The sequence below is a fragment of the Hylobates moloch genome, unplaced genomic scaffold (genome assembly GCF_009828535.3).
Source record: "Hylobates moloch isolate HMO894 unplaced genomic scaffold, HMol_V3 SCAFFOLD_4, whole genome shotgun sequence".
Taxonomy (NCBI): domain Eukaryota; kingdom Metazoa; phylum Chordata; class Mammalia; order Primates; family Hylobatidae; genus Hylobates; species Hylobates moloch.
In genome coordinates, this window is record NW_026652279.1 from 23289084 (window position 1) to 23313833 (window position 24750).

A 24750-nucleotide genomic window follows, 5' to 3' on the forward strand; every position below is an offset into this window, starting at 1 on the left:
GGGACACAATCTCCTAGTGTGCCGTTTTCCAGGCCCGTTGGAAAAGCGCAGTATTAGGATGGGACTGACCCGCTATTCCAGGTGCCGTCTGTTTCCCCTTTCTTTGACTAGGAAAGGGAACTCCCTGACCCCTTGCGCTTCCCGAGTGAGGCAATGCCTCGCCCTGCTTCGGCTCGCGCACAGTGCGCTTCACCGACTGTCCTGCACCCACTGTTAGGCACTCCCTAGTGAGATGAAACCGGTACCTCAAGCAGAAATGCAGAAATCACCCGTCTTCTGTGTCGCTGGGGCTGGGAGCTGTAGCCCGGAGCTGTTCCTATTCGGCCATCTTGGCTCCACACCAGGTTGTTGGATGTTGAACATTGAAAGAGATAATCTGAGGCTCTGACACATACCAGGTGTGTCAAGGTGTGGATAGAGGTCAAATACAAGGGATAGTTGTTGTGGAATGTGAGTGTGGATTAATCAATAGGTATTTATTGAGTACCTACTAACTGTGAGCACTTTGAATGCGTGGGAGATGTAAAGAATACATCTCTGCTCTCAAGGGATAAAGACAAAACAATAGCAAGCAAGAGGACGTCGCCACATTTCATGTGCCCAGCACTTAGTTGTCCTCATACTGAGTGTGGTCTGTGTACAAACACATTTGGCACTTACAACCATCCTGTGACTTAGGTTCAGTGTATATCACCTCCGCTTTAAAAGGAGATTAAATCACCAGGAAGTTTAGTAACTTTCTCAAGCTCACACAAATAGGAAATGGTGAGATTGGATCTGAAAAGCAGAATGTTTGAATCCAAAGTCTGCAGTCATACTTTCTTTATTATAAAAAATTAAATCCTAAATTTTGTCTTTAAATCTTCAGCAGTAATTTTGTGTTCATTTTGGGGAAAGAGTAATTCTGTGTTTTGTGTACATTTGCTAGCCATTTCCCTTAATAAAGCATTACATAAAATAATTTATTTGTTGAAAAAACACAGGTAGGAGATCAGAAAAATGCAAGAAATTAGGATTTTGAATATAACAGTGTATTAATTACAAATAAATACCTGGTTATCTGTGCACACTTAATGATTCAGTATAATTTTAAGAACACAATTTGTATTTGCTCAAATATGTGGTGACATTTTACATTGGTTCCCTCACTTAGTAAAGACAGCCCTGAAAATAGCCAAATACAGTATTTCCAATTAAGTTTCTGAAACTTAAGCCACTTATTTACACAGGTACAAACTCCTCTGAAGACTATAAAAATAAATTGTGGCTATTTTTTAAAAGCTGGAGTTAAACGGTTAGAAAAGACTCATTTAATGGAAATGCATTTTAAATTTCCACAAACGGGTAATATGTCACTTAAACTAATGTCAAATATAATGATATGAGATACGATTTGCCTAACTAAAATAAAAAAATCTCCAGGGGAATTTCTGAGAAGTATTTTCATGAAAGTAAAAGTGTTAACTCATGTTTTGGCATATTTATTCTAGTGGAGATGTACACCAGGGTATAATAGAGACTTTAGAAACAGAAGGGTCACTTGATTTCTCCTGCTTTTCTCTACCATTGTGAATTAAAGATCATTCATTTAGCAAGTTGATAAGTATTTATTGAGCCAAGGATGTGCCAGACACTACACTAGACAGTGGACAAATAAAAATAAACCAAGCAGATACGGTGCCAGTCAGTGATGTTCTAAAACAGAGGATGTGGTGGGCAGTGGAAACAGCTTGTCCTAAGTGCAAGCAACAAGCTGTTGCATTGTATGTAGAGAATTTAAGAACAAGAATAAAAATGAATAAAATCAGCCTGCATTTTATCACTATGCTCTGTCAATTCTAAACAATGTTAGTGTTAAAATAACTCCTCTCTTTTGGAGAAGACTTTTCTATGCACACTGCCACTCTTATTGTAAAATAATTTAGATAGCTTTATTCAAAAACCTGGAACACCCTAGGTATAAAAATTACAGGCAAATGCATAACAAACTGTGATATGTTCATATAACGGAATATTACACAATAGTTGAAAAAGATTACTGTCACATTCAACAACATGGAGGAACCTGAAAAATACGAGGTTAACTAGAAGATGCTTTACGTAAGAATATGCTGTGTGTGATTTCACTTATACAAGAATTCAAGAAAAGAAAACTCATACTGTGGTGCAAAATAATCAGAATGGTGGTCATCTCCAAAGGACAATGAAAAGATTTGATTGAGCATGGGTGGGAATACTTTCTTGGATCCTGGTCATGTTCAATATCTTGATAAGGTTTGTGATGCAGAGATGTACACATTTGTCAAAATGTAGACAATATATATTTGAAATTTGTGCATTTTATTCTATGTAAATTTAAATTTTTATTTCTTTTACTTTGTATTCCACAAGAAAACATCTGCAAGTATATGTATGTAAATTTTTTATCTGAAGATGAAAACATTTAAAATCAAATACTTAATTCAATTAAGTGTGTATTATTTATGGTGAAGGTCTTTGACTTCAAACATTTATTTTGAAATGCATAAAAAATAAGGGATAGAATTTTTTAACTGTGTGGGATGTTTGATAATTTTCATAATACAATGACTGAATAGAGATATATGGTGGATTGACAGAAGATAGATAGATAAATAGACAGACAGACAGACAGATGAATAAAAATATCTGGCATTCTGGCTAGGCAAGTGCCATGTTCTGATTGTTTAAGGACCTGAACAAATTACTATTTGTAACAAGATGGCCTACACTGATTGACCTAGGCCAACTATCACCCACTGCAGGAACTGAAGACTATATTCCACCAATGCCCACTATAGTTCATTTTATTTCTTTTTTTTTTTTTTTTTTTTTTGAGACGGACTCTCGCTCTGTCACCAGGCTGGAGTACAGTGGTGCAATCTTGGTTCACTGCAACCTCCGACTCCCGAGTTCAAGTGATTCTCCTACCTCAGCCTCCTGAGTAGCTGGGACTACAGGCACGTGCCACCACACCCAGCTAATTTTTGTATTTTTAGTAGAGATGGGGTTTCACCATGTTGGCCAGGATGGTCTCCATCTCTTGACCTCGTAATCTGCCCTCCTCAGCCTTCCAAAGCGCTGGGATTACAGGCGTGAGCCACTGCGCCCAGCCTAGTTAATTTTATTTCTAAAAATATTTTTCATCCACTGCTTGTAATAGGTTTTTGTCTGCCTTTAGAGGTAACTCTCATTCACCTCCTAACCCAGGAGACAAAAGGATGGTTAGCTTGGTTAGATCCATTTTCAAGCTGAGGGAACCATTTGTTTTTAGACCCAGATCTTGTGATAAGCCAAATCAGTCCTCCAGAGCTGCTGGTTTTCTCACTTGCCTTTCAACTCACTGAGTCAGGCAGCCTCTGGAGGATGAAGAAGGAAGACTTCGATATTTTTTCCCTGAGTTATGAGAACATCTTCACAAAGGTACCAATCAATGATTCTTGATCTTTGCATCTTTTCCCTTTCACCATTTATTGTATGCAGTTCAAGTTCTGGAATGGAAATTCAGCAATCTCTGGCTCCCTAATGACCCCTTTCTGGCTTTTGTTAGTTCAGAGAAATAAGTTCTGTCATTCAGCAAATCACATCTTGCAGGCTGAAGCAGGCAGGCCCCAGGATAAATCTATTTGTTTCTTCGGGATGTTCTTTTGGTAGCACAGACTCTGTAATATATGCTTCAGTACATTCCTAGCACCTGAAACCCAGAACTGCCTTTTGCTGATTCACAGTAATATTTTAGAGTATTCATGACATATTTGTTCCCCATTGAAAGCCTTAACTTTAAATGCAAACTACTTACTGAGTAATATAGTTTTCAGCAAGTGAGTAAGTATACTTCTACAAAAAAAAAAATAATAATAATAAAAACTGGAAAGACAAGGAAGAAAAGAAGACAGTTTAAAATACAGGTTCTCCATCCCTTTGTTTTTTCTTTTCCTTTTTTTTTTTTTTTGAGACAGAGTGTTGCTCTGTTGCCTAGGCTGGAGTGCAATGGCATGATCTCGGCTCACTGCAGACTCTGCCTCCCAGGTTCAAGCAATTCTCCTGCCTAGGCCACCCAAGTAGCTGGGATTACAGGCACCCACCACCAGCACGACTCAGTTTTGTATTTTTTAGTAAAGATGGGGTTTCACCATGTTGGTCAGGCTGGCCTTGAACTCCTGACCTCATGTGATCCACCTGCCTCAGCCTTCCAAAGTGCTGGGATTATAGGCGTGAGCCACCAATCAAGTGTAGTATCTGTTCTTATCAGTCTCCATCTCTTTCTTAAGAAGAAAGTTTTCTCCTAAAATTGAAATATAGTTTTCTAATGTAATGAAAAGCGCAAAGTAATTAAGCCTGCACACTTCTGTTGGACTATTTATGTAAGTAAGCAAACTAGAATCCTGCACTCTGCCAAGTACTCCAATGTGTAGAAACGTGGAACTAAGGACCAATGGAAAATCCAGCCTGCTGTTCTGCTTGTGGCACCAAAAGAGTTTTAGGGCTGCAAACTTATTTTTTTCAATTTTTTAAAATTTTTATTATTATTATACTTTAAGTTTAAGGGTACATGTGCACAATGTGCAGGTTTGTTACATATGTATACATGTGCCATGTTGGTGTGCTGCACCCATTAACTCATCATTTAGCATTAGGTATATCTCCTAATGTTATCCCTCCCCCTCCACCCGCCCCACAACAGGCCCCGGTGTGTGATGTTCCCCTTCCTGTGTCCATGTGTTCTCATTGTTCAATTCTCACCTATGAGTGAGAACATGAGGTGTTTGGTTTTTTGTCCTTGCTATAGTTTGCTGAGAATGATGGTTTCCAGTTTCATCCATGTCCCTACAAAGGACATGAGCTCATCATTTTTTATGGCTACATAGTATTCTATGGTGAATATGTGCCACATTTTCTTAATCCAGTCTATCATTGTTGGACATTTGGGTTGGTTCCAAGCCTTTGCTATTGTGAATAGTGCCACAATAAACATATGTGTGCATGTGTCTTTATAGCAGCATGATTTATAATCCTTTGGGTATATACCCAGTAATGGGATGGCTGGGTCAAATGGTATTTCTAGTTCTAGATCCCTGAGGAATCGCCACACTGACTTCCACAATGGTTGAACTAGTTTACAGTCCCACCAACAGTGTAAAAGTGTTCCTATTTCTCCACATCCTCTCCAGCACCTGTTGTTTCCTGACTTTTTAATGATTGCCATTCTAACTGTTGTGAGATGGTATCTCATTGTGGTTTTGATTTGCATTTCTCTGATGGCCAGTGATGATGAGCATTTCTTCATGTATTTTTTGATGGCATAAATGTCTTCTTTCGAGAAGTGTCTGTTCATATCCTTAGCCCACTTTTTGATGGGGTTGTTTGTTTTTTTCTTGTAAATTTGTTTGAGTTCATTGTAGATTCTGGATATTAGCCCTTTGTCAGAGGAGTAGGTTGCAAAAATTTTCTCCCATTTTGTAGGTTGCCTGTTCACTCTGATGGTAGTTTCTTTTGCTGTGCAGAAGCTCTTTAGCTTAATTAGATCCCATTTGTCAATTTTGGCTTTTGTTGCCATTGCTTTTGGTGTTTTAGACATGAAGTCCTTACCCATGCCTATGTCCTGAATGGTATTGCCTAGGTTTTCTTCTAAGGTTTTTATGGTTTTAGGTCTAACATATAAGTTTTTAATCCATCTTGAATTAATTTTTGTATAAGGTTTAAGGAAGGGATCCAGTTTCAGCTTTCTACATATGGCTAGCCAGTTTTCCCAGCACCATTTATTAAATAGGGAATCCTTTCCCCATTTCTTGTTTCTGTCAGGTTTGTCAAAGATCAGATGGTTGTAGATAACGCGGCATTATTTCTGAGGGTTCTGTTCTGTTCCATTGATCTATATCTCTGTTTTGGTACCAGTACCATGCTGTTTTGGTTACTGTAGCCTTGTAGTATAGTTTGAAGTCAGGTAGTGTGATGCCTCCAGCTTTGTTCTTTTGGCTTAGTATTGACTTGGCGATGCGGGCTCTTTTTTGGTTCCATATGAACTTTAAAGTAGTTTTTTCCAATTCTCTGAAGAAAGTCATTGGTAGCTTGATGGGGATGGCATGGAATCTATAAATTACCTGGGGCAGTATGGCCATTTTCACGATATTGATTCTTCTTACCCATGAGCATGGAATGTTCTTCCATTTGTTTGTATACTCTTGATTTCATTGAGCAGTGGTTTGTAGTTCTCCTTGAAGAGGTCCTTCACATCCCTTGTAAGTTGGATTGCTAGGTATTTTATTCTATTTGAAGCAATTGTGAATGGGAGTTCACTCATGATTTGGCTCTCTGTTTGTCTGTTATTGGTGTGTAAGAATGCTTGTGATTTTTGTACATTGATTTTGTATCCTGAGACTTTGCAGAAGTTGCTTATCAGCTTAAGGAGATTTTGGACTGAGACGATGGGGTTTTCTAGATATACAATCATGTCATCTGCAAACAGGGACAATTTGACTTCCTCTTTTCCTAATTGAATACCCTTTATTTTCTTCTCCTGCCTAATCGCCGTGGCCAGAACTTCCAACACTGTGTTGAATAGGAGTGGTAAGAGAGGGCATCCCTGTCTTGTGCCAGTTTTCAAAGGGAATGCTTCCAGTTTTTGCCCATTCAGTATGATATTGGCTGTGGGTTTGTCATAGATAGCTCTTATTATTTTGAGATATGTCCCATCAATACCTAATTTATTGAGAATCTTTAGCATGAAGGGTTGTTGAATTTTGTCAAAGGCCTTTTCTGCATCTATTGAGATAATCATGTGGTTTTTGTCTTTGGTTCTGTTTATATGCTGGATTACATTTATTAAAATATGGGACTATGTGAAAAGACCAAATCTACATCTGATTGGTGTACCTGAAAGTGACGGGGAGAATGGAACCAAGTTGGAAAACATTCTGCAGGATATTATCCAGGGGAACTTCCCCAATCTAGCAAGGCAGGCCAACATTCAGATTCAGGAAATACAGAGAACACCACAAAGATACTCCTCGAGAAGAGCACCTCCAAGACACATAATTGTCAGATTCACCAAAGTTGAAATGAAGGAAAAAATATTAAGGGCAGCTAGAGAGAATGGTCTGGTTACCCACAAAGGGAAGCCCATCAGAGTAACGGCTGATCTCTTGGCAGAAACTCTACAAGGCAGAATAGAGTGGGGGCCGATATTCAACATTCTTAAAGAAAAGAATTTTCAAACCAGAATTTCATATCCAGCCAAACTAAGCTTCATAAGTGAAGGAGAAATAAAATACTTTACAGACAAGCAAATGCTGAGAGATTTTGTCACCATCAGGCCTGCCCTAAAAGAGCTCCTGAAGGAAGCACTAAACATGGAAAGGAACAACCGTACCAGCCACTGCAAAAATATGCCAAAATGTAAAGACCATCAAGGCTAGGAAGAAACTGCACCAACTAACGAACAAAATAACCAGCTAACATCATAATGACAGGACCAAATTCACACATAACAATATTAACTTTAAATGTAAATGGGCTAAATGCTCCAGTTAAAAGACACAGACTGGCAAATTGGATAAAGAGTCAAGACCCATTAGTGTGCTGTATTCAGGAAACCTTTCAATTATTTTTTAATTGAGTAAAACCTGTGGACATTTGTCACTTCACTAGAGACCAACTGGCCAATCCTGTACTAGACTTCATTGGACAGGAGCTAGGCAGAGAAGGCCCTGGGGTGAGACTCAATGAATCCACTAGGTCCACAGGCAGACCCTCAAGCCGACATGGATTTTTATCAAGCCTTAAGCTTTAATAGAGTTTTTCCTGTGAAATTTTAATCTTGGGAACTATCACCACTTTTTTTCTTCTCCCTTTTGGAATTGACATACTCATCCTATCTCTGTCCCACCACTGTATTTTGCAAACACATGACTTATCTGGTTTCACAGCTAGGAGGAATTTTACCTTGCTTCTCACTCATATCTGAATTAAATAATATTTTGATGGCACTTTGGACTTCAGACTTGAGAATTGAGGCTGGAACTAGGTGAGACTTTTGGAGCTGCTGTGCTAGGTGAGACTTTTGGGGCTGTTGCAATGGAATGAATGTGTTTTGCATGTGGGAAGGACATAGATTTTGGGAGGCCAGGGGCATAATGCTATGGACTAAATATTTGTGTTTTCTCAAAATGTGTATGTTGAGATGGGATGGTATTTGAAGATATATTTGGATATATGTTGAGATGGGATGGTATTTGGAGATAAAGTCTTTAGGAGGTAACTGTGTTTGGATAACATCCTGGGAGTGGAGCCCCCATGTTGGGATTGGTGTTCTCATAAGTGGCTGGGGGATACAGAGCACTAGCACTCTCTCTCTCTCTCTCTCCCTCCCCCCACCTCTCTCTCTCTCTCTCTCTCCCCCTCCACCTATAGGAAGATACAATGAGAAGATGGCAAACCAAAATGAGGGCCCTCAGCAGTCAAGGAATTTCCTGGAATGCTTCTAGAAGTTTTCAGTTTCCAGAACCGTGCAAAATAAATGTTTGTTCTTTAAGCCACCCAGTCTATGGTATTTTTATTATAGCAGCCCAGGATAACTAAGACAGACATCTGCAATAGACTACAATAAAGGCTTTGACAATGTACTTAGCGGAAGAAACGTCTGGACAGCTTACTAAAAGTGCAAAATTTGAGGTCCCAAAACCCCACAGATTTTCTTTAGTAGGACTGGAGATAGCCCCTGAATCTGAATTTTTGATAAGTACCACAATTGATTTTGATGCAGGTGATTTCAAGGGCTCTACTTTAAGGAATACTGCTTGGAGCCCAATTCTTATGTTACTACTCAGTAACTACTAATATACAACTAAGGAAGGAGTTTGAGGCATAGAGAGCTAAGTTCCCATTCTAACTTTTTCACTTATTTGCTGAGAGACAGAAGGCAAAAGATTAACCCTTATGAGCTTCAGCTTTTATAACTTTATAAAAGAAATAATGTTGATATTTGCCTCACAAGGCTTCTGAGAGTATTGAATGGGATTAAACATGTAAAATGTAATACCAGGAAGTATATACTCTTGCTATTATTTTTGGACACAGGCCATTGCTTTAATCAGAAACATGGATTTTCAATTTGGAAAGATCTACCTCTCCAGATTCTAGCCTGATTAAATTTCTGGGAGTGTTGTGTTATGAACCAGAGTGGAAAAGAAAGAGAAAGAAAACTATTGGTTATTTGGCACATCATGACATCCTAGACATTGTGCTGGACTCTCTGGAATGCTTACTTCATTTCATCATCAGAACAATATTATCCCAAGTAAGGAATAAAAGACACAAAGAAGCTAAGATATTTCCTCAAGTTCTCATGTCTAGTAAGCAGCAGGATCTGTTTCATTCCACATTGATTTGATTCTCAAGTTACATGAAATAATGGGAAGCATTAATTTTTCCAGACAAGTTAGTGATTTTGGAGATATTATCCTGAGATAGGGAGCCCCATAAACTTGAGGCAGCAATACAGTGTAATAGAATAGTGGAGCCCCAAAATAGAGTGAGAAAATGCTGAAAGAATTATAATGAAGCTCTGTAGAATATTATAACATTGTGTTTATCACAGTGATTTGTCCCATTATTTCTTTCCTGGGCAATGCCATTTCATCTAGCCACAGTCAGGGAGAGCTTATATACCAGTATACTCCATTCTCCAACATGGAACAATGACAGTGCTTCAAAGGGGCACTTGTCATCTCCTGCAAAGCTGTTAGAAATCATAAGACTATATTTGTCAGAACTTACAGGGACTGGGGTGCTGTATTTGCTGTATGAAGTATGTTTTCTTTAAGGCTATTTCTAATCCATGTTCCTATGATTTATTTGGGAGTAAAGGGTTGAACAGGTGTAAGGGGAGAGGTAATTATGATTCATTTCAGAAATAAAATGTAAAATCATCATGATTTTGAGCTCTTTTGTGGGGTCAATACATTTTGTATTCTAGTATTATTTCCAGCAGTAAGCCCGGGTCTTCTATGGTAATTCTTTCTTGGTTGAACTAGATTACATTAGGTGAAATACCTGATTGATTTTAGTTATGAGACTGAAGTCATTAAATGGGTTTGTATGTGAAATGAGATCATCTTACTGTCAGAAGGAAACTGATTTGCCAAATTCTCTTTCCATTTTAACTTTCATGTTCGAACTTTCAATACTGAGCACACAAACCAAAATATTTGGGTTCTTGGCTGCAAGGTGTTTACTTAACCTGTGTTGGTACTTCCATAATCATAATTAGAAAAATCTATAGGACAGTCACAGCTTCTTTTTCTGAAATGTCCATTTGGCTTGATGATTTGGAAGAAATTTACCCTTAGAATTCAACAGGTAGAGACATATTATGGAAGCAAATATAACATCGACCTGTATTGTGATAGTACTGTAGGCTAACTTAGGGCTGTATACCCGGATGCTTAGGTCTATGTGTGTTTATTTTGATAGCTAAGGCTTATTGAGGACCTACCCTGTGCCAGGCATTGTGACAAATGCTCTGCCTGCTCCATCTCATTTTGCCTTCACAACACTATGAGTTGGCTGTTATTATCCCTATTTTATAGATGAAACTGAGACTTTCAGATTAAAGGAACATTCCCACATTTGTGTAGTAGATATCAAATCTTGACCATATGTTCAGATCTGAGATTGGTAAAGTCTGTGCCATTAACTATTGAGTTGTAGTGAATATTGTTCTTATCAGCTACCCTCTAGCTGTTAATAGGTTTTAGTGGACATACTTAACACTTAGTGACTTAAGTAAGAATGAAGGAGTAGCTAGCTACACATGATGTTTCATTTCTGGAAAGTCTGTGTGAAACTGATTTTTTAATTTCCAGAGACTCAACTGCTACACATACTTGTTTAGTCATTAGTAGATCTTTTTTGGTGAGAATGAAAGAGCCACCAGGCACATTTATTTCTATCTTAATCATCCACCTATTCTTGAAAAGAAAAACAAATAGTGGTTGTCCCACAGGGTAGTTTTCTTTTTCAGAAACTGGAATTTACAGTGGTTTCTGGTCTATAATCAATGCATTATTTATGCAAAGAGAATATTATGAAATTTCCCATAGTAGGGGATTTCAGAGTTAAAATGAGTTTGCTTTTCACAGCTAAGGGCTGGGATTTCCGCATGTTTCACTAGGTAATTCTGTCTTTTTGGTTTCAAATTTCATCCCAAATCCTTCAAAGTCAAAGATAAGTAGTTACCTCCTCTGTTTCAGAACTGACCATGCACTATAATTTTCCCAATTATACATATGAGATCAAACTGTGAAAACTTTCAATTGTCTCTCAAAAGTGATTTTAGTCTCAATTATCTCCGGGCAACAAAAACACCTCACTGGGTCTGCCCAGTGCTTGAACATTCCTCAGCAGGCTTCAGGTATATTGTTTGATTCTGTACTTACAACAACCCTAGGAGGTCTGTTATGATTATGCACATTTTATAGGTTCCGGTAAGCTAACACACAGTAGGGAAGTGGTAGAGGTATTCCCAAACGCAGTTCTTCTGTTCCCAAGTCTGATCCTCCTTCTAAATCATTCCTGGCATCCATTGTTCCTTTTCACCTAATGAAACAGACAGGATGCATTGTGTGATGAGTACATTACTTCTAAGCCCAAAGTTCATAAGCTGGCACATAGGAGGAAGAATCATTAGTAATTTTTTTCCCTAGCCTCCCAACTCTCCTACCCACTTTTTGACATTCATCCCTGTGTCTGGAATCTCATAGTGGCCTTAGTTGTACAAAAGTCCTTGGACTGCAGCCTGCTGGTCACACCTGCCCTCTGTCGTGCTCTAGTTTCCATTATTGACAGCTTTACTTACTGGTATCCATCTTACTGAGGAAATTGTCACTACTATAAAATCAGGTAAAGAATTCCCCATCAATGTCTTTGCAACTAATGGTATAATCACTATTACTTTTCAGAATTTATTTTTATTTTGATCAGAAGATACCTAGAGACTAAAATGACATGAACCAACAGCATAAATCATTATGGCTACCTCCCTCCCTCATTCTCTTCTTCCCTCTCCCTCTCTCTATTCTGTCTTCCCTCTTATCCATAAATGAACACATTTTTGCTAAGAATGGCTAAACATCTTAAAGTGCCAGGTAGTGTGCCGAGGATTGTGGATAAAAGGGTGAAATGGCACAGGCCCTGCCTAGGAATCTTCTCGGGCAGGTCAACATGGTGACAAACATAACACAAATAAATGTTCTGTTGGAAGAGCTCTTTGTTAACTTTCATTGAGAGAAAATGATGCAAGGATTGAAAATATGAAATAATTCAGGTTATAAAATGTGTTAAATTAAGTGAGATATTTTATTAGTCTGTTATCACACTGCTATAAAGAAATACCCAAGACTGAGTAATTTGTAAAGATAAAGTAATTGACTCAGTTGCACATGGCTGGGGAGGCCTCAGGAAACATTCAGTCATGGCGGAAGGGGAAGCAGGCACATCTTACATGGCAGCGGGAGAGAAAGAGGGAGACTGTGAAGGAGGAACTGTCAAACACATAAAACCATTAGATCTCGTGAGAACTCATTCATCATCATGAGAATAGCACAGAGGAGACTGCCCCCGTGATCCAGTTACCTCTCTCCCTGGACGTGTGAGGATTACAGGTCTACTTTTGACACATGGGGATTGCAATTCGAGATGAAATTTGGGTGGTGACACAGAGCCAAACCGTATCAGATATAAATAAATATATAAATAGCCTCAATTAATAAAGCACCAATAAGTCACAGGAGGTTTATAAGAGATATCTTTAATGAAGGAAGACTTTATTTCACTGAAATAATACTAGGTGCATGGTAGCAAATTACCTTCATTGGGATTCAATTTGTGGCTTTTTTTTTTTTTTCTATCTCTCTTTTCCAAGTAAGAGTATTAACAGAAAAATTAGCTTGGAATCAATCACTTGAAAGAAGCTTTTCTTAGACTAGGTCACCTACAAATTACTCAAAGGCAGTCTTTTTTGAGAAAGTGGATTTATTGTCCAAGGAAATGAATATGACCAGGCCTATTAATTTTTAACTGTGGAGAAAAAAACATCTGATTGACTTTTGGGGTTTTTGTTATTGTTGTTTGAGGTTTTTCTTATTTGTTTGGTTGTTTTTGAGACAGTGTCTTGCTCTGCCACCCAGGCTGGAATATAGCAGTGCAATCTCTGCTTCCTGCAACCTCCACCTCCTGGGTTCAACCGATTATCCGGCCTCAGTATCTCAAGTAGCTGGGACTACAGGCGCACACTACCACACCTGGCTAATTTTTGTGTTTTTAGTAGAGATGGGGTTTCACCATGTTGGTCAGGCTGATCTCAAGCTCCTGGCCTCAAGTGATCCACCCACCATGGCCTCCCAATATGCTGGTAGTACAGGCGTGAGCCACTGCACCAGGCCTGATTGACTTTTATAGCCAAATCTCTGCAGAGAGAAGAGTTGGGAATTCTAGGTCCGTGAGGTGCAGAGTACAAACACTAGTTCTGTCATTTTTGCTCCTGTGCTTCAAGGATGCGAATGTGAATTGGAAGGATAAAATGACTTGGGATGAAACTCCAGGAACCCTACGGCAGAGTATTTAGGTTTGAGTTTGGCATTGAGGTAGAGAGATTGTCTCCTCTTGAAATATCAAGGATTATCTATGTGGGTTTCAGGTCTCTGAACTGTTATATCAGTAGCATACCCTCCTTCTCTTTGGGGCTGGATAGAGCCCATAGATGACACAGAGCCTGGGTAGCAATAAAAAGCAAGACAATAGAGGACTGATGAAATACCAAGATGCCAATTTTTTTTTTCCTGTTGCAGTATAGAAGCCCAACTGGCCAGGAGTGGTAGCTCACGCCTGTAATCTCAACACTTTGGGAGGCTGAGGGAGGTGGATCACGAGGTTAGGAGTTCAAGACCAGCCTGGCCAAGATGGTAAAGCCCTGTCTCTACTAAAAATACAAAAATTAGCCGGGTGTAGTAGTGGGTGCCTGTAATCCCAGCTACTCTGGAGGCTGAGGCAGGGAATTGCTTGAACCCAGGAGGCAGAGGTTGCAGTGAGCTGAGGTTGCGCCACTGCACTCCAGCCTGGGCAACAGAGCAAGACTCTCTCTCCCAAAAAAAGAAAAGAAAAAAAGAAGCCCAACTGCCCTCACCCCTAATACAAAGCCTACTGGAGCTTATGTAATTTGAGAACGTGAAACCCCAAGAGGGATATCATGAACTCCCTACTGATGTGGAGACTTGTGATTCCTAAGATTGATAAAATAATGTTACTGGACTTTTCTTAAAGTAACTTATGCAATTGCTCAATCATATTAGATGGATTTGGAACCAAGTCTATAATTAATATCTCCATATCAATTACACCCATCCTGGTAACCAATGACTGCTACCACGCAAGGCAGTGACTAGCCTCGGGAGGATGTGGAGTGGTAGATGATAACATTTTCCAACTTGATATTTTATAAGGGACAAATTACATTTCTTTTTACACAAATTGGTCCTCTGAAAGCCTGGCATGTATCATACAGTTAAGGTTTGAAAAGGGCCTAAGGAGTTGAGAACACCTAATCAACCAATTATGTTCTATAGCAATTACTTTTAAGTGTAAATTCCTATATAAGTAGCTGTGACTAGAGATATTCATCTCTGTCATTAGCCCTCATAATATGCAGTAATGAGAAGAAATATGCTGTGCATATTTCGTTTTCTGACAGGCATTATTTGATTGCCTCATTTCTCTCTTTCATCGATTTAGGGCATTCTATTTCAAGATGGATGAAAATGTGCAGTGCCAAAGGGTTTAAAGTGAGAGTTGGACTTGTAATATGCAAGAAGGAATTTAGGGTGTCATCATTCATAATAAACAAAAAATGCCCTCCACGGCTAAATTTGTTGGATTCATAGAGAGCAGACTTTATACAAAAACAAATACAAAACAGACCAAAAAAAAAAACTTCCTTACCCTCTTGTAACAAAATTAAATGTGGAATTAGTTATCTTCCAATCCAAGTGTGTCATAAGAATTTGTCCTGATGCATTTAGTGTGTAGCATTGTGTAGCACAGAACTGTTAAAACAGTAATCTATGAACGGCTTAACCTGTACAAGAGGCATCCTTAAATAGGTGAGTATGACCCACCTAAACCAGTTATGATTTGAAGAGGCATCACAACAATTACTTGCTATGGTTTGAGTGTCTGTGTCCCCCTAGAATTTATGTATTGAAATTCTAATCCACAAGGTGATGGTATTAAGAAGTAGGGCCTTTTGGGAAGGCTGTTTTCTTGCGAATGGGTTTGGTGCACTTGTAAAAGAGGCCAGGGGAGCTTGTTTGCTGCTTCTGCCATGTAAAAACACAGCAAGAAGCTCACAGTCTGCAACTTGAAAGAGGACCCCTACAAGAACCCAACCATGCTGGTATCTGATCTTAGACTTCCAGACTTCCTGAACTGTCAGGAAAAAAAATGGTGTTGTTTATAAGCCACCCAGACTGTGATATTTTATTATAGCAACCTGAACAGACTGATATGGTTAATGTACGGATTTTTGCCAATTTTTACCTTACCGTCCACCATTAAGGAGACTTGTTACTTCGCTATTTTATTTTCTTCTCCTCACCCATTCTTTAAAGATGGATCTTTCTGGACAGATTTGTTCTTTTGGGCTAATGAAAAATTGATGGTTATGGGTGGAGAATAGGATCAGATGGGTAACAGAGAAAGGGGGTGACTTAGCAAAATAATTTGCCAATCTGTTTATTAAGACTGGGGAGAAAGATATAGAAAGAGTTAAAACCATGAGAGCAGGAGATTAAAGAAGGAATTTTTCAAGAATTTGTTATTGGAGAACTGAAAAAGCACCTATAATGTGCAAGAAAAATGTAAAGGAGAGAAATGGAGAATTTGCTGTAGTGTATAAATGTTCTTTTGTAGTATTATAAATTCAAAGCATTCTTTAAATTTATCTTCTGGCTGCTGAATTGCCTCTTTGAATGCAACATGACTAGAATTGGACCAGGTGTATGATATTTTTTAAAGGTTACATATAATCATCTTTCTAGAAGTTGTTTAATTGAGGGCAGGCATCTACAAACTATAGGCCATGAAGCAAATCTTATTGCTACCTGTCTAGGTGAATAATGTTTTATTGAAATACAGCATGTTTATCCACTTACTCTTGTCTATTGCTGCTTTCACACTGCAGGAACAGAGGTGAGTGGTTGCAACAGAAACCACATGGCCGGCAAAACTGAAAGTACTTAAAGCCCTTTTTTTCTTTAAAATTTTTTAAGTAGACATCATTTTAGATTCATATGTAGTTGTAAGAAATGATACAAAGATATCTCGTGTAGTCTGTATCTAATTTTCCCTGGTAACATTCTTTAACACTATAATAGCACAACCAGAATATTGACATTGATACAGTTAAGATAAAGAACAGTTCCATTACCCAGCTCCTACACCCTCCTTCATCCCTGGCAACCACTAATCTCTTCTCCATTTCTATAATTTTGTCATTTTTAGAATATTTTACGAATGGAATCATACAGTATGTTACTGATATGGTTTGGCTGTGTCCCCACCCAAATCTCATTTTGAAATGTAGCTCCCATAATTCCCACATGTCATGGGAGGGACCCAGTGGGAGGTAACTGAATCTTGGGAATGGGTTTTCCCATGCTGTTCTCGTGATAGTGAAAATTCTCACAAGATTTGATGGTTTTATAAAGGGGAATTTCCCTCTACATGCTCTTTTGTCTGCCTCCACCTAAGACATGCCTTTCTCTTCCTTCACCTTCTGCCATGATTATGAGGCCTCCCCAACCATGTGAAACTGTGAGTCTATCAAACCTTTTTTTATATAAATTACCCAGTCTTGATTATGTCTTTATTAGCATGAGAATGAACTAATACAGTCACCTTTTAGAATTGGCTTTCTTCTCTTAGCATAATTCTCTAGAGATGCATCCAATTTGTTGTGTGTATCAAAATTTCAATCCTTTTTCCTGGAAATATACTATTCCATTGTATGTAAATATCACAGTTTGTTTAACTGTGTACCCACTGAGGTAAATTGGGTTGTTTCCAATATTTTGCTATTATAAATAAAGCCTCTTTGAAAACTTGTGTATAAGTTTTTGTGTAAACATAAGTTTTCATTTATCTGGTATAAAAGCCTAGGAATACAGTTGCTGGGTAAAGTGGTAGTGGTATGTTTAGTTTTTAAAGAAACTGCCAAATCATTGAGTTGAGTTGCATTCACAGGAACATATGAGTGATCCAGTTTCTCTGTATTCTTGATAGCCTTTGGTGTTCTCACTATTTTTTATTTTAGCCCTTTTGATACATGCATTATCTGTCATTGTTATCTCATTGTGGTTTTAGTTTGCATTTCTACAATGATTAAATACGTTTAATTCATCTTCATGTACTCTTTTCAAATCAGTGTATTTGCTTTGAGGAAATGGCTGGTCATGTATTATGCATATTTTTATTTCAATAATTTTACCATCTTCACTTTTTTTGGCATCTTGTTGCTGTCTTTTTCTGGCACTCCAATATGTTGCTTCTATCTTATTGTAGAGAGGGTAGAAAAAAAGCTTGAAATAATTACAACTGGATAAAATATAATTTGTCCCATTAAAGTCTCCTTATGAATAAAGTTGATGAGATTAGAAGAGCTTATTGTCATTGCTGTGGTTTGAATGTGTCCTCCAAGATTGTGTGTTGGAAACTTAATTTCCAGTGCAATAGTATTGAGAGGTGGGACCTTTGGGAGGTTATTAGGTCATGAGGTCTCTTCCCTCATGAATGTATTAATGTTGTTATTGTGGGAGTGGGTTTGTTATAAAAGTGAGTTTAACACTCTCTCCCTCTTTTGCCCTCATCCTTTCTTGCCCTTCTGCCTTTCATCATGAGACAGTCACAAAGGCCTTCTCCAGAAGTTGGTGCCACACTCTTGGACTTCCCAGTCTCCAGAACTATGAGCCAAAGAAATTCTTGTACATTATGAATTACTCAGTCTGTGGTATTCTTTCATAGCATCATAAAACAGACTAAGAAAGAAAATTAGTAATAAGAAGCAGGACTATTACTATAACAAATAATTTAAAGTGTGACTGTGGCTTTTGACTGGGTAATGGTTAGAGGCTGAATTAATTTGGAGGAGCAGACTAAGAAAAGCCTAGATTGCTGTGAATGGAGTATTAAATGAAATTGTAGTGAAGGCTCAGAAGAAGATAAGAGCTGTAGAAAGCCTAAATCTTTGTATACTTCAGTGGTTGTGACCTGAATGTTGTTAGAAATATGCACGGTAAAGGCCATTATGGTGAGGTCTCAGATAGAAGTGAGGAATATCTTATTAACAACTGGAGTAAAGGCCTTCCTTGTTATAAATTGCCAAAGAAGTTGGCTGAATTATGTTCATGCCCTAGCACTTTATGGAAGGTGGACTTTAATAGCAATAAACGAGTATATCTGGTGAAATAAATTTCTAAACAAAATATTGAAGGAGCTGTGTGGCTACTTTTAACCACATATAGTAAGATACCGTAGGAAATGAATAATTTAAAACAAAACATGTAATTAAGTGAGAAGCAGAGTGGAAAGATTTGGAAAATTTGCAGCCTGGTCATGTAAATAATGAAAAGGAGTCTTTAAGAGAGCAAACCAAAGGTGTGAACAAGTGACCATTTGCTAAAGAGATTAATATAGGTAAAAGGAAGCCAAGTTCTGTTTATCAAGACAATAGAAGAATAACCATGAAAACATGTAAATGATCTTCAGGGCAAACTAGGACCTTCAGGGCAAGGTTTCCAGAGAAGTGCCTGTGGGATCTCAGCATCTGCTGCCTTGTGCTGTTGCAGGACAATGCTTTTCACATTCCAGCACAGCCTCCTTGGCTGCACCAGCCATGACTCAAGTAAATCCAGGTGCGGCTCAACCCACCACTCCAGAAAGTACAAGCTGTAAACCTTGGCAACATCCAAGTGGTTCTAATTATGCAGGTGTGTGGGATGCAAGAGCTGTGGGTTCATGGTGGCCTCCACCTAGATTGCAAAGGATGCTGCAAACAGCTGTTGCATGACAAAGCCACTGCCAAAAGCCCCCACTAGAGCAATGTCCAGCATAGCTGTGGGAATGGGACCTCTGCAGAGAGTCTCCACTAGGATAATGCCCTAGTGAGAGTGGACACTGCGGCCACTCAATGAAAGAGAGGTCACCCCTGAGACCTCAAAACTGCAGCACTGCCAGCTTGCAATGCCAGCAAATGAGAGTAGCTGGGTGGGCTGAGCCCAGCAATGCTATAGGGGTGGGACTGCCTGAGGCCTGAGGCCTGAGCCGCCCAAGTCCTATCACGGTGTGCCCAGAAGGCAGGACACGAGTCAAAAAAGTGTATACTGAAGCCTTAAAATATAATTTTGTAAACACTGGTGAATTTTAGACTTATTTGCAATTACCCCATTTTCCTGCCTATTTCTCTCTTTCCTATGCCTGTCCCATTATTGCATTTTAAACAAGTTATCAAGTTATCTTCAAATAAGATAACTTGTTTTGACTTCATAGCTGGAGATAATTTGTTTCAGGATGAATTGTGCCCTTTCACCCATATCTGATTTAAATGAAATCAGATTTTTAAGTTGATGTTGGAAAGAGTTAAGACTTTGGGGACTATTGGGATGGGATGGATGTATTTTGCATTGTGGGAAGGACATCGATTTTGCAGGCCAGGGGCATAATGCTATGGTTTGAATGCGTCCCCCAAAGTTCATGTGTTGAACACTTAATCCCCATTGCAACAATTTTGATAGGTGAGGCTTTTAAGAAGTGATTAGGTCATGAGGGCTCTGCCTTTATGAGTACATTAATGTCATCATCCCAGAAGTAGGTGTGTTATCACCAGATTGGGTTTGTTATGAAAGTGAGTTTAACCTCCTCTTGCTCTCTTGCTCTTTTGCTCTTTTGCTCTTATGCTTTCTGCCATGGGATGATGCATCACGAAGCCAGTGCCATGCTCTTGGAGTTTCCAGCCTGCAGAATCATGAGCCAAACAAATTCATGTTCATTATGAATTACCCAGTGTGTGGCATTCTTATATCTTATAAAATGGACTAAGACAGTCATTCTTCAGAACCCACCAAGTAGAAAAAAAATAAAGACTTACATTCTGTAAAACATATGATGGCTGTAAAAAAATTAAATAGAACGCCTACTCTCAAGGAAATTCTAATTTAGTAAGAAAGATAACTATGACATGCCACCAATTTTCCTTCTTTATTCCTATAATTGTGTTTTACTCCCCTCTTGAGGCTTGCCCCTTGCATTATGAGTTAGTGCATACAGAACTCAGGGATAGATACACAAGTTTCTTTACAAGCCAAAAGAAGCTCATGCCACTTGCTTTTACTGAGATAGATAAGAATCTAAAAAAATAGCAAATGCCAAAACATGGTTACCAAAGCTGATATAATTTAAAAGTTTTTTTTTTTGAGATGGAGTCTTGCTCTGTCACCCAGGCTGGAGTGCAGTGGCGGAATCTCGGCTCACTGCAAGCTCCGCCTCCCGGGTTCACGCCATTCTCCTGCCTCAGCCTCTCCAAGTAGCTGGGACTACAGGCGCCCGCCACCACGCCCGGCTAATTTTTTTTTGTATTTTTAGTAGAGACTGGGTTTCACCGTGGTCTCGATCCCCTGACCTCGTGATCCGCCTGCCTCAGCCTCCCAAAGTGCTGGGATTACAAGCATGAGCCACCGCGCCCGGCCTAAAAGTTTGCAAGTGTGTCTCCACTATTTGCAGATAATGTCAGAATTGTACATTTAAAATCTTCTGTGAATGTGAAATTCAAATAAAATGGCTCTCCCTTGACCTGTTGAATAAGATTACCTGGGGTCAGTTAAGCCTCTACAGAGCTGAGAGTTCAAGATGCAGAATAAAGTCCACAAGCAATTAAACCCACTAGGATCCCAGGAGCTCAGGAATAATCCAGCCCAGTTGTAGGTAGAATACAAGCACAGTTACAACATACTTAGGATAATAGCCATGAACCTCTTGGATGTACAAGTTAAGCAGAACAGCAAGATGACACCCAAGCAGTTGGGGAGATTGGATGCCTCAGATACAATCCTCCCTGATGCTGTGTATGGCTCTGGGGGCATGTAGACACTCCCTCCAGGCTGAGTTAGGCTTTCTAGGATTTTTACTTAAATAAGTGACTCCTGAGGGATAAATCCTAACAAGTACCTCCATACCAGTTTACTCAGTAAGTACAAATTCAAATTGAGGTAGTACGACTGATACATGCAGACTTCAACATAGTGGTTTGGAGGATAAGCTTTAGATTCAGATAGACATGGGTTCATATCTAGTTGTGAACCAACTCAATGTATTTGACATGTGTGAACAAATCAATGCTTTCTTGTCTGTAAAAGGGGAACATTAATTTTCCATCCTACCCCATAGGAGTTTTGTGCAAATTAAATGTGATTTGTCACATAAAGCACTTAACATTGTGCCCGGCACAAAATAAACTTTTAACATGTAAATTATTTATGACTATTATTAACATTTCATTTTAGGCCTTGACCTTTTAATAAGATGGATCGTCACTAAACCATGGATAGGTGTTACAGTGACTAGTTATAATTTGACAGAAATTTAAAATTCATTGATTAATAGTTAGATTTATTGACAAATACACATTTAACATTTGTTATAGTCAAAAACTTTACTCAGGAGTGTTTATTAAGGGCAACTTGAATCTTCTACCAGGTGACCATCTTCAGGCATTGGGCTCAAATAAACTCATACTTAGTCACTTAAAAAAGAAACTTTTCTCATATAAAATACTAAGTTAAAGTCTTTAAAAGTATTTCTCAGTTTTAAAGTTTCTGTGATTTTTTCTATGGGTTTTATTTTTATATAAATCTTCACCTTTGCATTTGTATTGGTTTATAAAAAGTTCAAGAATTTAAAATAGTTTAATTTTCCTCAAAGATAAAGAAGATCTTATGAAGATAATTTTTTTCTAGTGTTCTATAGATGAATCTATTGAAGGTTGTAAGCCACTTTTCCATATTGTAAATGTTTCAATTATGATAATAGAACCATGATACAGGTGCTAAAATCAGTTTGTGCCTACCCACATGTTAGGCATACAGCTAAGCCATAGTTTTGTGTCAAAGGCAGGTTTCTGCCTGTCAGGGAAGCTTTGTTGATGCCTTCAAATCTCTCTCATTTTCCTCTGCCAGCCACATGCAGTTTGGAGCTGGAGTCTCGGTGGAGGAGGTGGAAATTCGTGGGGAAATGTCTTGCCCTAATGAAGCCTATGGGGCCCTCTCACAGAAAATGCAGGGCTGCCTTCTGCTCCTGCTCCTAAAATAGCAGAACCACGACGGTGGGCAATTTCCAAGATGCGGTGCAGCAGGAAAATCAGAATGCCTGGAGTTTTCCAGTGACTTGTAACATGCATTTACATGGCGAATTACTCTTCTCAGAACAATGGGGCAAACAGAGCAAACAATCCCTAAAAGGAACTGAAGTCCAGGTTTACCTACTGAGTAGAAAATATCAAGACATTTGAGAAACTGAATGAGACAATATATTACATGGAAAGCATTCCATATAGCCTGATATATAAATTTCTCTCTTTTTCTCCGTTCATATGTATGTGTGTGTGTGTGTATGTGTGTGTGTGTATATGTTTGTATGAGTATATAGGTGTACTCCCTTTTGTATCAATCCATTTCTCTGTATTGGAATTCTAGTGTTTAAGAAAGCCATTTGTTTGATTCAAAACCTGCCACCCTTTAAGTTCACCCACTGATTCATGTTTTGACTTCTTAAGCAGCCTAGAGTGTCTATTCACCCTTAACTATGATAGTTTGTAAAATTCCAGAAGATAATTCTTATATGTTTGCTGAATTTGCTTTTATTGCAAGTTTCTTAAAACTTTCAACTGCTAAAAATTTATATCTTATATAATTTTGAGTAAATGCAGTTATATTATTCTTTTTCTGAGTATGACCCATATTCTCCTGAGGGATGGTTACAGACATGGCTCCTAATAGAGTAATAATAATAATAGTAGTAGTAGTAGAAATCGTAATAACTGACCCTTTCAGTCACTGAGAAGAGCACTTTTGTATATTAGCTGCTTCTTTCTTCACAGTGACCTTCTGAGGGAGGTGTACATTATCCTCATTTTTCTATTTATGTGTTAGGAAACTGAAGCTCAGGATGGTTATAAAATTCTTCCAAAAATTGCCTAAAGTAGCCTAGGCCAGTTATGAAACTAGTTGGATCTGATGCCAAAGCTTAGACTTTTAAGCACTCTGCCATCTTTTCCTGTCTGGTCATCCTCCCTGAGGAAGGGGGTGCTAGCAATGCCAGAAACTGAAGAGCATTGCCTCAAGATCTGAAGAAAGTGCTTTCTTGGTGAAAGTCACAGGAACAGGATGTAGTGTGGAAGAAAAAAGTCCCATAACTGGACAACACTAGCTTTCCAAACAGGCTGGATTTTAGTCTCCTAAGCAGGTATAGGCGGCTCTGCATTTTCGTTGGTTTGAGGATGGTTCGGTTCTCTCTTAATCCTTAGTAAAGGTGTTTGTAAATTAAATGTAGAGGTCCTTTCGGTTGAGGAATGGATTAATGGTATTTTAGTTCATTTGGTTGCTTAGGTTTTCCATGACTAACTTAGATCTAAGAATGAATAAAAGTACTCCAGGGAGCACTGAGAAACAACAGCCCCTCCTTACACTCAAATTTCCACGTGTGTGAGTACACACACACACACACACACACATATGCACACATCCCCCAAGGGAACAATTCTGTTTTTCTGATTTTTAGAGTAGTGCTTATCAATCTGTTCAAAAACTATTATTATTATTTTATTTTAAATTTTCAACCTGTTGCAGATGCATCTGTAAAATATAATAAACATAACATAATAGAACAATGAAATTAAAAGATGATATGTAAAATACAAGCCTACACTTTGTATTGTTATGACAAGGGACATGAAATTACTCTGTCAAATTGCTATGGAAGTTTCTAAATATGCCCAGTTTCTGTCCTTAACTTGTCATGAAGCAACACTGCTTCATGGCACACACTTGCTATGGGGCTTCCTCAGAGGATTTTGTTTCAGACTATAACATGTGAACACATTTGTGTATAAGATAAGGTTGTAAAAATAGCTTGGTTTTAAGTAAGTTGCATATTTTTAAGTCCTATGAGAAAGAACCTGGGGAAAATGGAAAAAGGATTCAAGAAAGGGGAGAAATTGAGCCCCAACAAAGGGGTAGTGCTTGAGACTTTGTTCCCCGCTACAGTATCTTTTTGTTCTTGTTCTCTTTTATTTCTATTTCTTTCCCATGCCTCCCACCCCCACACCCCGGCTCTTTTGTTGTTGTTGTTGTTGTTAGACTGGGTCTCACTCTGTCACTCAGGCTGGAGTGCAGTGGCACAATCTCAGCTCACTGCAGCCTTGGCTTCCTGTGCTCAAGGGATCCTCCCACCTCAGCCTCCCAAGTAGCTGGGACTACAAACATGCACCACCACACCTGGCTAATTTTTGTATTTTTGCAGAGACGGGATCTCACCGTGTTGCCCAAGTTGGTCTCAAACTCCTGAGCTCAAAGGACCCGCCCGCCTCAGCCTCCCAAAGTGCTAGAATTACAGATGTGAACCGCCGTGCCCTTTCTT